The sequence below is a fragment of the Dromiciops gliroides genome, chromosome 2 (genome assembly GCF_019393635.1).
Source record: "Dromiciops gliroides isolate mDroGli1 chromosome 2, mDroGli1.pri, whole genome shotgun sequence".
NCBI lineage: Eukaryota > Metazoa > Chordata > Mammalia > Microbiotheria > Microbiotheriidae > Dromiciops > Dromiciops gliroides.
Genome location: NC_057862.1, coordinates 571,170,770 through 571,186,983, shown reverse-complemented (window position 1 = coordinate 571,186,983; position 16,214 = coordinate 571,170,770). Strand labels below are relative to the sequence as shown.

The following is a 16,214-nucleotide window of genomic DNA, read 5'->3' as shown; positions in this document are numbered from 1 at the left end:
ATTACTATTTTCATACTCAACATTTCAGCTCACCCTGAGTTGCCTCTCCCTTCTGACTGGACGGTTGGAGGGCAAAGGATTATACACCTCCCCAAATCTTTCTTTATAGAGGGTTCACAACTTTTCAGGTAACTCTATTGACAGCTCTTCTTGGCCACCCCCTGGTGGCTACCCCGCTCCTTTACAGCTTCCTTTGGTATGGTGTCTTTCTCCAGTAGATTGTAAGCTCCTTGAAGGTAGGGACTGTCTCTTTTTCTTATTTGCATCCCAGCACTTTAACAGAGTGCCTGGCACATAGTAGGAACTTAATAAATGATTACTGAATTGAAAGACTGTTTTTTAGGAACCTTTGAAAAGAACAAGCTTCAGAAAGATTTTTGGACATAGAACTAAAGAAATTTGGTGAGCTCCCCATCTACAATGTCTTTCTACCTCTTGTTGCCCTATCCAAATCATACCCATCCAGCAAGGTCTAGTTCAACCTCTACCTCCTCTATGAAGCCCTCTATGACCATTCTGTTTTTATTCTTTTCAGAATCTCTCTAATATTTACCGTTTCTAACACTGATTTTTTGCCCTTAAAATTTCTCCCCCAAACTTAATGGATAGTGTTCTTTTGCACATGCATCTCTTGTCTCTGAAGTGAAATTGTACAATTATACTATAAACTGCTGTGGAACAGAGATTCCAACTTGTTTCTTTCTTTAAAAAAAAAAAGCTCCTATAGTGCCTAATGCAGCATTCTGTACAGAGTAGGAATTCATTTTTTTCCATTTATTTTTTGAGGCAATTGATGGTTAAGTGACTTGTCCAGGATCACACAGGTAGTAAGTATCTGTGTCAAATCTGAACTCAGGTCCTCCTTCCTGCCTTATTTTAGGGCTCTATCCACTGCACCATTTAGCTTCCCCTAGGAATCCATCATTGAGTGAATAACTGAATGAAACAATGTTGAATGTTTGAGCTTTCTTCTAAGACTGGATTTTTGTAAATTTTTTGGCAACCACTTAAAAATCCCACTTAAAGAACACGTCAGTACCTATAATATCAAAGGACTTCACAAAATTTAACTTTGTTACCATTTTCTTTGTAAAAAGAGAACATAAGTAAGTTGGGGTTTCTTTGAACCCAACCTTTCTAGGCCTCAATTTCCATATCTGTAAAGTGATGGGGATTGGACTAGATGGTCTCTGAAATACTTTCTGGTTCTACAATTCTGTGACTCTAGGCAACAATTGGAGATTTAGGAATGAATTTTTCACAAGACAGTAAAAAAATCTTAGGGTGTCAAAGACATTTCCAGAAAATCTTTATTTTTCTTTATTCCTTTTTCCTGGATTCAATTTCTCTCCCCTTAACCACCCACACACCTGATGTTAGCGTCGTCACTTGACTTGTGACTTCCATCTGGGACCGCCAACCATAGTTTAGGCTGGATGACACACGCTGTGTGTGCAAGATGGAAACATTTCACAAAGAAGCACCATGCTGTTGGTGCCAATTAAAAACACTCCTCTGCATCTTCACTACAGCTTTCTCCATTTTCATCATTGGTTAGTCATTCAATTCAACAAACCTTTATTGGGTCCCGGTGTGCAGAGCCCTTTTTTCCTGGCACAGCTATAACTTATGTGTTGCTTCTTTCTGGTGCCATTTCACTATGCTGTAGTTTCATGAGGACTTCTTCTGATGTTTTCTGGAAAAGGGGAAAGTTTAAAGTCAAAAGATGTGGATTCAGATTCAGTCTGCCAGCTATCTGGAACAAGACCCTTCTCTTGTTTATGCCTGTCTCCTTATCTATAAAATGGGGAGGTTGGATTAGTCAGGAGTTCTTAACCTGAGGTCTTTTAAAAATGTAGATTTGATAACTATTTCAAATAATTGCTTTTATTTTTAATCCAATCCATTTTATTAATTGTAAAACATTAGTTTGAGAGGAAGTCCATAGATTCACTAAACTGCTAAAAGGGTCCATGACACTCCAAAAAAGTTAGGAACCCCTAGACTAGGTGTTCTCTATGGTCCCTTCTAACTCTAAGTCCTTTGATATTAAGTAAAGCCTTCCGAATCAAATACACCCTAGTATGGAGAGGAATATGTGTGTGTATACATACTCAAGCTTTGGGGAAAATGGGGAGCAAAGATTGCTTTGTCTTTTCTGGATTCAGAGCACTAAAATTCCCAATTTTAAGGTTGCATGTGTCTTTTAATCCTTCTTACAAAGCAATTACCCCTAATTTCATGTGTAGGAAGGTGAGAAGAGAAGTTGAAAGAAGATAGCTAAAGAAGAAAAGATTTGAAGGCAGCTACAAGCAGGAAGAAAAAGGAACCATGGCCCAATAATTTTGCAGGGTAGTGTTTTTCCCCCTTAATTTCCCCCATCTTCTGAATTCATGAGAATAATAATGACCCATAGGTCCAGAGTTTTCTGGAAATGAGTAACTCTGTGCTAATAACCTTTGGCTTTACCATAGCGCCTTCATCCATTCATCTATCCAATACAGTTTACCAGAAAACATCATCCCCAATCATCATCACTTACCAGTAAAAAAACAAAAAACAAAAAATCCTTCAGTGAGCCTCCTGTTGCCAGTAGGATTATTTGGGTGATAAAATCTTTTGTTTTTCCTGCTGTGAGAAGCTTCTAATTTTTAAGGCAGAAGATTTAGGACATTCTGAGAGAAATTGTTAATGAATATGTGGTATTCAAATTTGACAGTGGCCTTATGTGGTTTTCCCACATTGATATGAACTCACAAAGTAGAGATGACCAGTCCTTCAGATACTTTGTTGCAGTATGAGTGAGAACATTTAAAATTTAATGTTTTAAAAGCTTGTGAGTTTCATTTCTACCAGAAATCCCCCAAAGCCATAGCATTTGGTGTGGGGTAAAGTTTCCCGGAATTCTTTCTTTAAACTTTTCTTGACATCAGTTACAGAGTGACAGCATCCTTTCTAAAACTAATATCACAGTCGAGTGGTTTATAACCCCACTAGCAAGTCATATAGCCTAATCCCTTGTCTTACTGTGACAGCATCTCCATCTTTGTCTCCTAGCCAAACTTTCAATTTAAGAATACTGCTGGCTTCCAGAAAGAAAGGGACTTGAGAAACTGCCAAACAGAACACAGTTTTAATCTGTATTTTATTTCTTTGTTCAACTCCAGATGCATGGATTAGTGATTCATTCACCACAAACTACTTCCACACCCACTCCCAAGTCTAGCCTTTGTCATATTTGCCTCAAGAATTAGGACAGACTCATGCTCACTTCACTGCCACATCTCATCTTCCCCCAAATCCCAGATCAGGGAATTTTAGATCTAATAGGTCTAATAAATTCTAATAGAATTTAGGGATCATCTAGTCCAATCCCTTAATTTTGCAGATGAACTCAGGTCCACAAGCTTTAGGTGATTTTTCTGAGGTCGCTCTTACAGCTGTGATCGTCTGCCTCCCAACTCAGGACACTATTCTGTCACTTAAAAAAAAAATGTATGCTCTCTCTTCTTTCAATCAAAGCAAACCTTTTTTGCTTCCCTCATCTAACTTTCTGACCATTTCCTGTTCACAAAATAATTTCCTTTTTATGTCAAAATTCTCCTCTCATATCCTTTCCAAGTGAAATGGATTAATATGTTTGACCTTATTAAACTTGACCTATGAATGGAGACTGATGTGGATGCACGGGGAATTCAACAATCCACTTAGGTTTCCATGATATGTACAAGAGATGACTATGAGGGTATGACAAAATAATGCAGGTATAATTTCAGTAGTACTAAAAATGAAGATGAATCAAGGCTGGTGAGGAAAAGAAATTCAATAATGAAACATTCAATAATGACAAATTCTGTCTTTGTTTTTTAAAGCTTTCTTGGGGTAAAGAGGAGGGTCAAAGAAGGAATAGGAGTTGTATTTGGTGTGGTATGGGGCAGTGAAAAAGGTCGAGAGAAGACAGAACTGTTCAAATCTTGCTTTTCTTATATTTCTTCTGCCAAAGAGAATTACATTTGCATTAGAAATGACAGAAAAAATACTAATAGGGAATTGATACCCAACATAAATCAGGAAATAGTTAGAAAAAACCTACCTGCCCTTGATAAATTCACATCCAGAGCAGATAAATTATATCACTGGTGACTGAACAAACTGGTGAAAGGATTGAAAGATTGTAGAAAATATTAGAGATACTCCTGTACTGGAGAAAGGCAAATATTTTCCCTTTTCAAAAAATGGAAGGGATAGAATCTTCAAATATAGAACAGTGAGGATTTTCACTCCTGGGGAAAATCAGATTACTAAAGAAATAGTGAACATCTAGAAGAGGAAGCAGAGATTTTAAATAGCCAGCTTGAATTGCTCATGAACAAATAATGCTAAATTAAACTTATTTCCTTTACTAGTAGAGTCACTAAACTGGTAATTGAAGGAAATACCATGAATACAGTTTATTTAGATTCTATCAAATTAATTGTGAAAAATATCTTATGCTATTCTTGTGGAAAAGATGTATAGATGGACACTAAAAAAATAATCCGGTTATGTGTATCTAGAACTGCTTGAGTGACTAGATTCATGTACTGCTCATTAATGAATTAATGTATACCTGGCAGGTAGTCTCCCATAGAGTATCCCAGGGATTTATTCTTGGTTCTCTGTTATTTAACATTTATATCAGTAACTTAGACAAGAATGGGGATGGTAGGCATACCTCTCAAATTTTCGAATCTAGATTCCATAGTTCAGATCCAAAAAAACCTTGACAAACAAGAACATTGTCCTGAATCTGATAAGGTGAAATTCAACAAAGATAGACATAAAGAATTACTCTTAGATTCAACAAATCAACTTTACAAGCATGAGATCTTGGAAGTATGGCCAGACAACAGTTTGTCTGAATAAAATCTGGGGCTTTAGTGGATTTCAAGTTTAATATGAGTCAGCAGTGCAAGGTGGCAGGTAAAACAATGAGATGTTGAGCTGCATTAAGAGACAGAGGTTTGGAATAAAAGGTGAGAGTGCTTTTGTCCCCTGTCCTCCTCAGATCACATTTGGGATTATGGTGTTCAGTACTGGGCATTAGGGTTTTAGGAGAGATTGGAAAATATCCACAAGGGTGGTGAAAGACCCATGAATTCATGGTAGATAGAGATCAACAGAAGGAACCAGATATGTTTAGTCTAGAGAGGAGAAAATTGGGGAAGGAATGATTAAGAGCTGTGTTCATGTCTGAAGCTTAAGAAATAGATGAAGAGGGGGGCAGCTGGGTGGCGCAGTGGATAAAGCACTGACCCTGGATTCAGGAGGACCTGAGTTCAAATCTGGCCTCAGACACTAGCTGTATGACCCTGGGCAAGTCACTTAACCCTCATTTCCCCGCCAAAAAAAAGAAAAGAAAAGAAATATATGAAGAAAAGGATTTAGTCTTGTTCTGTTTGGTGGTGGAAGTCAGAACCAGGAGCAATGGATAGAAACCTCAAAGGGTCACATTCAGGCTTGATGTCAGGAAAAACTTACTCACCATTAGAGTTATTCAAAAGAAGAATCTACTGCCTTGGGTTTCTCCTCTGTAAAAGTCTTCAAGCAGTAGCTAACTGGCCTCTTTCAAGGTATCTTACAGTACAGATTCCTTTAAGGGGAAAAAAAAAAAGGTTGGCTGGCTTGTGGACTCCCTTCTATTTGTAAAAATTGGTGGTTCTGTGAATCACACACACACACACACACACACACACACACACACACACACACACACACACACACACAGCGCCAAGCCATAGGAATAGAGCAATTCAATCTGGTGATCCTACCACCATGTTATATCATGAAAGTTTCTCTTTACATCTGAAAAATAACAATTGGTATTTTCCTCAAATGTACTTCTGGCAATTGCTCCTCCTCAACCTCTCTGCTGCATTTTACAAGGTTAATCACCTTTTCCTCCTTGATACTTTTTCCTCTTTGGGTTTTATCACGCTGTCCTCTCTTTTGCCTCTCATGGGTCTAGGCACTCCTCAATCTTTGCTGGTTCATCATCCACAGCATGCCCCCTAACTGTGTGTATTCCCCAAGGTTCTGTCCTAGTTCTCTTTCTTTCTCCCTCTAATCTAGAGGGGTAAGCTTATGGATGGTAACCTTATCAGATATCATGAGTTTATCTATCATTTTTATGCAACTGATTCTCAGATCTATTTATCCAGCCCTAATCTTTTCCCTGGGTTCCAGTCTTTTATTAGCAACTGCCTATTGAGCATTTCAAAGTGAATATACCAGAGGTAACTTAAACTCAACATATCTAAAACTGAACTCATTTTCTTTCCCACAAATTCTCTCTCCCTTTTTCTGTTGCTGCTGACATCATGGACACTGGTCACATGCAGTCCATCATGCTGGTCACCAAGGGCAGCACTGGTTCTTAGGGCCAGTGCACCAAAGTATGCATGGAGTTTATGAACCACACATGAGCCAGTCCATCATCCTCAATGTAAAGAGTTCCATGCGGGAAGGGGATGTACTCACCAGGTTGGAGTCCCAACACAAGGCCCAGCTGATGTAAGACCAATTGGTGGAAGCCCCTTAGTCATAGAAGAGTTGCTAAGGGATATATAAAATAAGGAGTTTTGTAAAAAAACAAAACAAAACAAGCAAACAAAAAAACCCACTTTCCTATTTTTGTTGAAAGTATCAACTTCTTAATTGTAACATTATTCAGGATGGTAATTCTCCCTTACCCCACATATCCAATCAGTTGCCAAATCTTTCTGTTTCTACCTTCCCAACATTTCTCAAATTCTATCCCATCTCTCCATTCACCCAGATTAGTTCAGGTCCTCTCCTATATTATTTCAACACCATCTCAATTGATCTTCCTGGTCAAATTTCTCCTCACTCTAGTCCATTCTATACATTTCCACAAATGTAATTTTTCTTAAGCACAAATCTAATATATGACTCCCCTATTAATGAATTCCAGTGGCTTCATATCACCTCTAGGATAAAACCTAAACTCCTCTGTTAGTTTAGTTTTGTTTTGTTTTGGTGGGGCAATGAGGGTTAAATGACTTGCCCAGGGTCACACAGCTATTGTCAAGTGTCTGATGTCAGATTTGAACTCAGGTCCTCCTGAATCCAGGGCCAGTGCTCTATCCACTGCGCCACCTAGCTGCCCTCCTCTGTTAGTTTTTAAAACCCTGGGCAGCATGGAGCCATCCATCTTTCCAACCTTTATAGAAATCTTCCTGTCTCCTTTTTCTCCCTTTTGTCTCTCCTCTCCTCTCCCCTCCCCTTCCCTCCCCTTCTCTCTCCTCTCTCCTCTTCTTCTTTCTCCTCCTCCTCTTCCTTCTCCTCCCTGCCTGGCCCTCTCTATTTTCCTTACATACAATGTTCTCTATCTTCTCTCCCTGTCTTTGCACTGGTCAGCACCCATTCCTAGAATGTTTTCCTTCCTTAAGTGGGTGTAATAGAATATCTCTCTTCTAAATGAAGCTCAAGTATTATCTTCTGCATGAAGACTTTAAAAAATTTCCCACATTCAAGTACCCTCCCTCCCAACCAACCATGTATTGAATTACTTTGTATATATTTGTATTTATGCATTTGTATTAATGCATATTTAATATGCACTTGTCTCCCCCATTAGAATGTAAAATCCTTGTAAGTAGGGATTATTCCATTGCATATACTTGCATCTGGAGCACTTAGCACAGTGCCTGGCACATAGGAGATACTTAATAAAAACCGTGTGTTGGTTGATAAGCTCTTGTTTTTCTTTGCTCATTGGCAATATAACTAAAAACCGGAAGAAGTAGAAGACACTATAGCTAGACAGGGGAATTGCTCCTTCCAAGAAGCACCTGACTTCTCTTCAGATTCTCCCTATGTCCAACAGGAGAGCAAATGAGAACTCTCAAAAATGTACTTTCTTGACTTTCACGGAGTTATTTAAGATACTTGTGAAGACTGGGAACACATTCAGGTGGAAATAGAATTTAAAATGTCTTTTAAAACATAGCCTTTGGAAAGGAATGCAGGCTTTCAATCATATCATTTTAGATCGGGCCATTTAAATAGTCACTGTGGCCCAACTGTTGGCTAGAAGAGCGTTTTTCACAATTCAAAATGACATATGTTTCTCAATAAACTCCAAGAAAGACAGTTTTTCTCTGTTGCAGTGAGAATTCCTACAATGCTCCTACTTCAGCTAAACTTGGTCTAATGGGCACCTTGTAAACTTTGGACACTGTTTCCTATGTGTGATTTTTGAGAGGAAATTTCACTTCAGTTATCCAGCAATCAGAAGAGAAGAGATTACTTCTTAGGCCTTTGGCTGAGATCAATAGCAGTAATGTATCATACTTTACAAAGTAGGTGCATTTTGGGGGGAGAGTGTGAACATGCTATCATCCAAAATTGTTAGATTCACAGCTTTCTGGCATAGCTCCTGCATACAATACATAAAGCATGAAACGGCCCTCTGGTGTTCATTATCTCATTTGATCTGCCCAAACATTCATTCATTTGAAACATTTAATAAGTGCCAGGATTGGAGGTTGAGAGAAAGAAGGAAATTCCTAGATCTCCTAGCCCAACTCCCACCTCATTTTAATGATGAGGAAACAGGCATAGAGAAGTGAGTTCCCCAAGATTATACAGGTCATAAGTAGAAGGTCAGAATTCTACCTCAGGTCTCCTCACTACAAATCCAGAGCTCATTCTGCTATACCATGCTGCTTGCTACGTGCCAAGCACTATTCTAGGTACTGAGACTCTAGAGACAAGCATAATGTCATTTAATATATCAGCTATCCCTTCTAGCTTTATGGCATTTGTAAATTTGATAAATGGGCCATTTATGCCTTCATGCAATATCAAATAGTTCAAGATTAAGCAACAATCCCCAGGGCCCTTCCCTAGAGACCTCCTTCCAAATGGACATATCATAGAAAAAAAGAATAATAAATTTAGAACTGGAAAGGACCTCTGAAGTCATTGAACCCATCTTCCTTATTTTGTAAATGAGGGCACTAAGAGGTTATATGACTAGCCCAGGGGCATACATGTCTGAAATAGGATTTGAACCCATCTCTCTGACTCTATGTCCAGTACCCTTTCCACTTTGCCATTTTTGTTGTTTAGTTGTTTTCAGTAATGTCTGACTCTTCATGATCCTTTTTTTAGAGTTTTTGTGTCAGAGAAACTAGAGTGGTTTGCCATTTCCTTCTCCAGCTCATTTTACAGTTGAGGAAACTGAGGCAAATAGGGTTAAGTGATTTGTCCAGGTTCATACAGCTAGTAAGTATCTGAGGCTGTATTTGAACTCTAGTCTTTCTGATTCCAGGCCCAACACTATCCATTGTGCTACATAGCTGTCTGCCACTTTAGCATACTGCTTTTCAAAAACCATAATGGATACTTTCACCATCTACTCAGTTTTAAATCCACCTAGTTTTATGATTATTTAGCCCACATCTCTTAACCTTATTAACAAGAATGGCATGAGAGAATTTGTGAAACGCTTTGATATATCTGTGTAAACTATATCTATGCCATTTTCCTGAACTGACCATTCTAATAATGTTGTCCAGAAAAGAAATGGGGTAGTCTGGCATGACCTGTTCATGCTTTGCAATCACATATTTATTTTATTCCATACATGTTCACAAATCATCTACTTAACTAGAGCTATAGCAACTAAGCAAACTGCTTGTGGGGCATATTCTGCTGGGGAGGGGCATAAATAGAATAGTTTTGGTGAGTGGGTAGGAATAGTTCAAAGATGATAGTGGGGGTGAGGCAAGAACTGTGAAGGATTGTGGAAAGAGGATCTATCTCTGAGTCATGCAGGGGAATTATTACCTCTCACTCTAGAGTGGACTACTTAGGCAAGGTTTGGGGGTTGTTGTTGCTTTGGGGAGGAAGTATAGATGCATGCCTCCCCAAGAAAAAACACCTCCATCTTGAATCAGCATCCCCGCCCCCCCACCTTTCCCGCTCTGGTTCCAAATCATCCTTTAACAATACAGTTTGGAATGTTGCCAGGAATTGAAGTCAAGCTCACAGGCTTGCAGTCTGCAGGCTCTACTCCATTCTCTATAATGAGAATTGAATTGACAATGTTGAAATCTGTTCATGCTTGCCCTTTCCTAGTGCTACAATTTCTCTCCCATTATACACGAAAACTGGTAAGTGACTAGGCAACCACATCCCCCGATCTCTTTTACCCCTTGATAGACTTCATTTGGACCTAGTGGCTTGATCTCTCATCAAAGAGTCTGAAAAAAAGAAAAAGAAACAAAAAGAAATCTGTACTTTTTACATTTCTCCCAGCTAAGTACTCAGTAGCTGCAATCCTTATGTAAATAATGCTAGAGGCTTCACAAAACATTATTATGATCCACTATGCCACCTGTTGGCCAATGATGATATCTACATCTAGACACCATGATAAACTACTCTGGATTGTACAGGGCTACAGAGCCCCACAGACTTGGCCCTGGAACTTGTTATACCTCATTTAAATTGCTTTTAGCTCCCAGCTTTTAGCTCCCTACTCAGTTTCTTACTTCTTCACAAGACCCTCCCTCCAAACGCTGTTATGACTTTCAGCTTGGTCTAACTCTCCACATCATCTGTCTATTCCTAAACTACCCTCTTCTGCTTCATTCTCCTCTTCCTCCTCCCACAATCTTGGATCTTAGGTAACAATTTGCTTATGTTTTTATCTGATATTGTTTAATTGATAATAGATACAGTTGTTTGAAATGAGCTAGGAGTATCATCAAAAGAAGAGGACTCTGCTTTACTGAACTGACCAATCATTTTCTCATCTAGACTGTATGAATTCAGACACAAGGAGACACAGAAATGATATATCCATAGTAGCTGCAACAGAATGATTGTATGAATCTAGTGACATTTTGATGATAGCACAAAGTCATCATTCCCTACCTTCCCATCTCCAAAAAAAGTACATTCACTTAGCAGAATGACATGCGATTTTGTTTGCTGTCATAACAAATTAAGAAACCATTTAAGCTCAGAAAATGTAATCTTGTTTTCTACTAGAAAAATAAAACATATTTGTGATCACATGCAAAAAAGCAGCTTAAGAATTTTGAAAAAACTTAATTAGTAAAGAACCTCTCAAAATACTAGCATTATTGTGTTCTTTTAAATATTTTGAAATTTAAGGCACCAAATTATGATAGAGTTTTTAGAAGGGCTTTAGAGCAAAGCTTCTTAAACTGTGGATCTGAACCCTGTTATGGAGTTGCATAACTGAATGTGGGGGTTGCCAAAAATTTGACAACAGTAAAAGGTTATGTATACTAATTTTATATACCTATATACCTGAGCTTGCATAAAAAATTTTCAGGCAAAAAAGGGTTGAGTGGGAAAAGTTAAACAAGTCCTGCTTTAGAAATTCAATCTTTTTATTTGATTTATTTTTGTATTATAAAAATTTGACCCCAGTTTCCCCCCAAACACCAAAAGAATCCTCCCTTGTAACCAAAAAGTCTAGTTAAAGAAAATAATTTATTGACCATGTCTGACAGTGTATGCCTCATATAAAATCTGTTATCTGCCAACTATGAGAATAGGTATATATGTTTCATGAGCAATCTTTTGAAGTCAGGATAGGTCATTGCATTGATCACATTCTGATTTTTAGTGTAATTTTCATTAAAAAATTTGCAGTCTTTTTGTACTTTGTTCTCTTGATTCTGCTTACTTCAGGCTGCAACAATGCATTCAAGTCTTCCAAGTTTCTTGATATTTCTTATCCAGAAATTCTAAAGTGCCATGATATTCTATTACATTCATATGTCACATATTATTCAATCATCCTCTAATCAGTTAGTACCTACTCTGTATCCAATTTTTCTGTACAACATAAAGTGCTGTTACGAATACTTTGGCAAATTATATCTTTCCCCCTTTTTCTCTTAAACCTCATTAATGTCTACACCCAGTAATGATATTGCTGGGTCAAAGTATATTAACAATTAAGTCACTTATCTACCATAATTCCAAATTGTCTTCCAAAAAGCCAACTCCATTACTTTACGGGTGAGGAAATCAATAAAGCAACTCACTCAGGTTGAGATGATAGCATTATATACAGTTTTCCTGATTAGTAAGCCCCCTATTATTATTTTGTTAGTATATTCCGATGACTACTTTTCTGAATCTACTTAAACATGACAGTGCATTATTTATGGTGTGGTGGAGGAATGGAGAGGGATAGAGAAAAAGGGAAAGAAAGAAGAAGAGAGGGGGCAAGGGAGAAAGAAAGAGAGATGGAGGGAAAGCAGGAAAAAGGAACAACTCTCTCCACCCCCACCCCTCTTTACATTCATTGTCACAGGGACTAGTTCTCCAGGAAAGTGAGGGGGAGAGACACATACAGAAATAAAGATGATGTAAACAAAAAATGCATGTAATTGTAAATGTCAAATGAAGTAAGCAAAAAAAAAATCAATAAAATTTACAATTTAAAAAAATAGCTACATCTATATGTCAGAGAATAAGCTTGCTGGCAAATTACCCCTTGACTGGTAAGCTTAGATTCTACTGGACCTCTCTAAACCTCTGGCTTTCTTCAAGATTCTGCTCAGATTCCACCTTCTGCAAGAGGTCTTTCCTGGTCTCTGGTGTCCTCCACAATGTCTCTTACCCTGCCTTCCTTCTGAGACAAGCTTCATATTTACCTGGTATATGCATTGCTTTTAACTATCTCCTGTTGGTCTATCTGTCCATCTGTCTGTCTCTTGTATTTATCTTGTACATGTAGGGTTTGCATTTTGTATCCCCTGTTAGAATTTGAACTCCTGGAGGTCAGGGACTATTTTTGTCTTTTTTTTCTTTGGCTTCCTAAGTGCTTACTTATCACAGTTCCTAGCACATAGTTAACACTTAATGGGTGATTGTTGACTGACTCTAGTTTTCTCATCAGTAAAATGAAAAAGTTTTCCTAAGTTAATGATCCTTAAAGTTGTTGCCCATGCCATGGTTCTATAGGCCTAATTGCTAATTATCTCTGATTTAGCTAATCCAATTTAGCTAAATTCTACACACATTTATTAAATGCCTACTGGGTGCAGGTTGGTACTGAGGACAAAAATGAAAACTGATGAAGTCCCTGCTCTTGAGGATTGTCTAGTTTCTAGTGAGCTAGGCCTGGCCCTTTAAATAAAAAACAAAACAGAAGAAAAACTTCTTGAAATTTTAATCAGTTATGTTAAGAACCTATCAAAAGATTAAAAAACATATTACATATTTAAAAGAAAGCACCAAATACAATTGAGCCTTGTCTTAATAATTCAAGGGCAGTATTATAAATATCATTAATGTATTATATACTAATACAATGAAGTCACAAAGGGAGATTAACATGACCAAGTCTCCTAGCCTCCGTAGCAAATATTCCAAAGTGCTGTGGTCTTTGAATTCTTGTATCTGTTTTGTGTCAAAATAATGGAATTTCATAGATGCCCAGGGGTCCAACTTGATTGACTTAGTAGTGGTTGAATTGGGTGTGAATGAGGAACTACTAAGTACCCACTTAAGGGTGATTAGATCTTGAATTTAAATTTAACCAACCCTGAGGAGAGTGTGTTCTCAGAGGCTTTTGACTGTGACATCAACAGGAGACCACTCTCAGCCAATCAATTTGAAGAACCTCCCATTTCTGGGAGGAGGACAGGAAGTAGAAAGCTAAGACTGGCAGAGGGGATTTCTCTCTTTTTGGTCCGAGACATACACATGGTGGCAGGACTTCACTTGGGCAGTTAGGAAGGCTAGGATTTCCATACTATAAGAAATCTGTTCTCAATCTTTCTCTCTCTTTATTATCTTATATCTTTTAATAAACCCTTAAAAGCCTAAACTTTTGGTGAATTTGTCAGTGATTTTAGCCAGTTTCCCCAAAAAACTGGGGGGGGGGTCAGATTAGAACTCACATTTAGATTTTTAAACAACAGTTTTTAGTTTTGATGTCACTCCACTTACTCAATTATCACTTATCATGGCTGCCAGCATCCCTTCTATTATTATCCTTTGTAATAGTCTTCTTCCTATATGCTTTGGTTCTAGAACTGTAGATAGGCATGTTTATTAGGATTATTTGTAGACTAAGAGTAAATCAACTCTGAATGAGATTTGAGAAGCTATTCTATGAATAAAATTAATAGGTTTTTGCATGTGAGTTTTTTTATATCTTTTTTTGGCTGATCAGACGTCATTTTTGCTTGCTTCTTGGTTCTCAGTCAAGTGAGATGTCACCATGCTCTACAATAGAGGGAAGCTAATTATTGAATCACCCATGTATTGAATCCACAATCTCTGCTTCATTAGGTACCTTTCTGGCGTTACTGGTGCATTGAAGGGTATGGCTAGAAACTGTCAACATTGAAATGTCAGCAGTTGGCAGTGTACAAACCTTTCTGTGCCTTCTGTCTTACTTGATGGATGATTTTTCTATTCCTGTATCCCCATATCAGTTGCAAAGCTTTGGGTGAGAAGCAGGGTAGTCCCTCCTACAAAAAGAAAAAATAAAATCACATTTACTACAATATTAAAGAATGTTCTGTCATCCCATTTTAGGTCTTCTTTTATACAAATCTCTTTTCAAGATTCTCCTCAAGGAAAGAGACATTAAACTTCATTTTAAAAATACTGTTTAAGGAACTTAAAAGGAAGATGGCATTCAAAGGCGAGAGCTATAAGCAAATAATGTAAGGTCAAGACAATGTGGTGATCAGTCTAATAATGGAAGTGGGAGTTAGACAAGAGTAGGAACCAAGGTTGAAGAAGATAGGTTATCTTTCAATGCGTCCATTGTATGAGCATGCATTTTAGCCACAAAAACTGAAATGAATACTCAAACGCATCTTGTGATCTCATTGACTCTTGGTGATGAAAACTGGAACTCATCCATGCCTGCCATTCTATATTATTCTTGTCCCAAAGTTCTCCATGGAGGATCTACCCCATTTGCTGTAGGGCTTTACTGAGTTCTCCCCAAATCATAAGGATGACAGTGGAGCACTCTGACTGTCCACTGCCATCCCTCATTCTTATCACATGACCAGCCCTATCATACCATTCCATGATGATGACTTTTACTCCTGTTCTTCCTTGGAGTTTCTATTCGTGTCCACCAAGTGTCTTTTCATTGCCATCTGTGTGATCCTCATCTTTAGTTTTTTTGGAAGTAGTGGTATTCCAGGTCAGCATGGCAACACTGGTGAAATGTGAGTATTGAAAAAATGGGTCTTTGTTTTCCTGGGAAGCTTGGGATCAATAAAAAAACTTCACAATCAATCCAGCTCACTTTCCTTTAGAAACACGTTGGCAGGGGGTGGCTAGGTGGCACAGTGGATAAAACACTAACTCTGGATTCAGGAGGACCTGAGTTCAAATCTGGCCTCAGACATTGGACACTTACTAGCTGTGTGACCCTGGGCAAGTCACTTAACCCTCCTTCTCCTGCAAAACAACAACAACAACAACAACAAAAACCCAGAAACACATTGGCAAACGTTATCTGTGTTGAGAGCAGGAAGTAGATATATTCATATTTACAAAGACTTTCCATCAGTAAATTCCTTATAGGGAACTAATGCTCCCCCAAACAAATTAGGAGTCAGGGTAAGTTCTTTTTGATTGGAAATGTTTGCTCCCATCCCATACTGCAGAACAGCATGTACTCATAGAATTTCCATGTATCAGCAGAATGATAAAATTTGCAGATGTTATACTAGGATTTCAAAATATGTTGTAATCATAAATGTATATATTCCTATGAAAAGAGGAAGAACAGTGAAGGATGGTGTAAGAACTGGAATGAATGAAGAAGTCAAAAGTCCAAGTGAAGAAGAATGGGTTCAGAAGGTTGCAACAGGGGAAACGGGGAACTAAGGGGATAGATTACATAAGAAGGGAGGAAAGATGGGAGCCAAGACATAAGGGACTAGAACACATATAAGGACACAAAAGTGGGTAAGAAGGGACAAGTGCTTTGGAGTAATGACAAGGGTGAAGGCAGGATGATTATTCAGAAGGATTTTAGTGTAGGATCTATCTGTCTTATGAGCCTCTAGATCTAACAGAAGATAATGAAAATGATTATCATAAAGCAGTAAACTAGGTTCCAACCCCATGCATGTGTGCATGACTGGCCATTTTATTTCTTTGGGTTTAACCATTTGACA

At 38.1% G+C, this 16,214-nt stretch overlaps 1 long non-coding RNA gene across 1 annotated transcript in view; it reads right to left on the bottom strand.

The window, feature by feature from the left end:
* Positions 1-1,364: 1,364 nt before the first annotated feature.
* Positions 1,365-16,214, bottom strand: part of LOC122742952 — a 68,030-nt gene continuing 53,180 nt past the window's right edge. Inside the window, exons 2-5 of the long non-coding RNA XR_006354965.1 lie at positions 14,441-14,537; positions 6,520-6,594; positions 5,525-5,632; positions 1,365-1,696 (exon numbers count right to left, since the gene is read on the bottom strand). This is a non-coding gene — a long non-coding RNA (uncharacterized LOC122742952). The remainder of the gene's footprint in view (positions 1,697-5,524; positions 5,633-6,519; positions 6,595-14,440; positions 14,538-16,214) is intronic.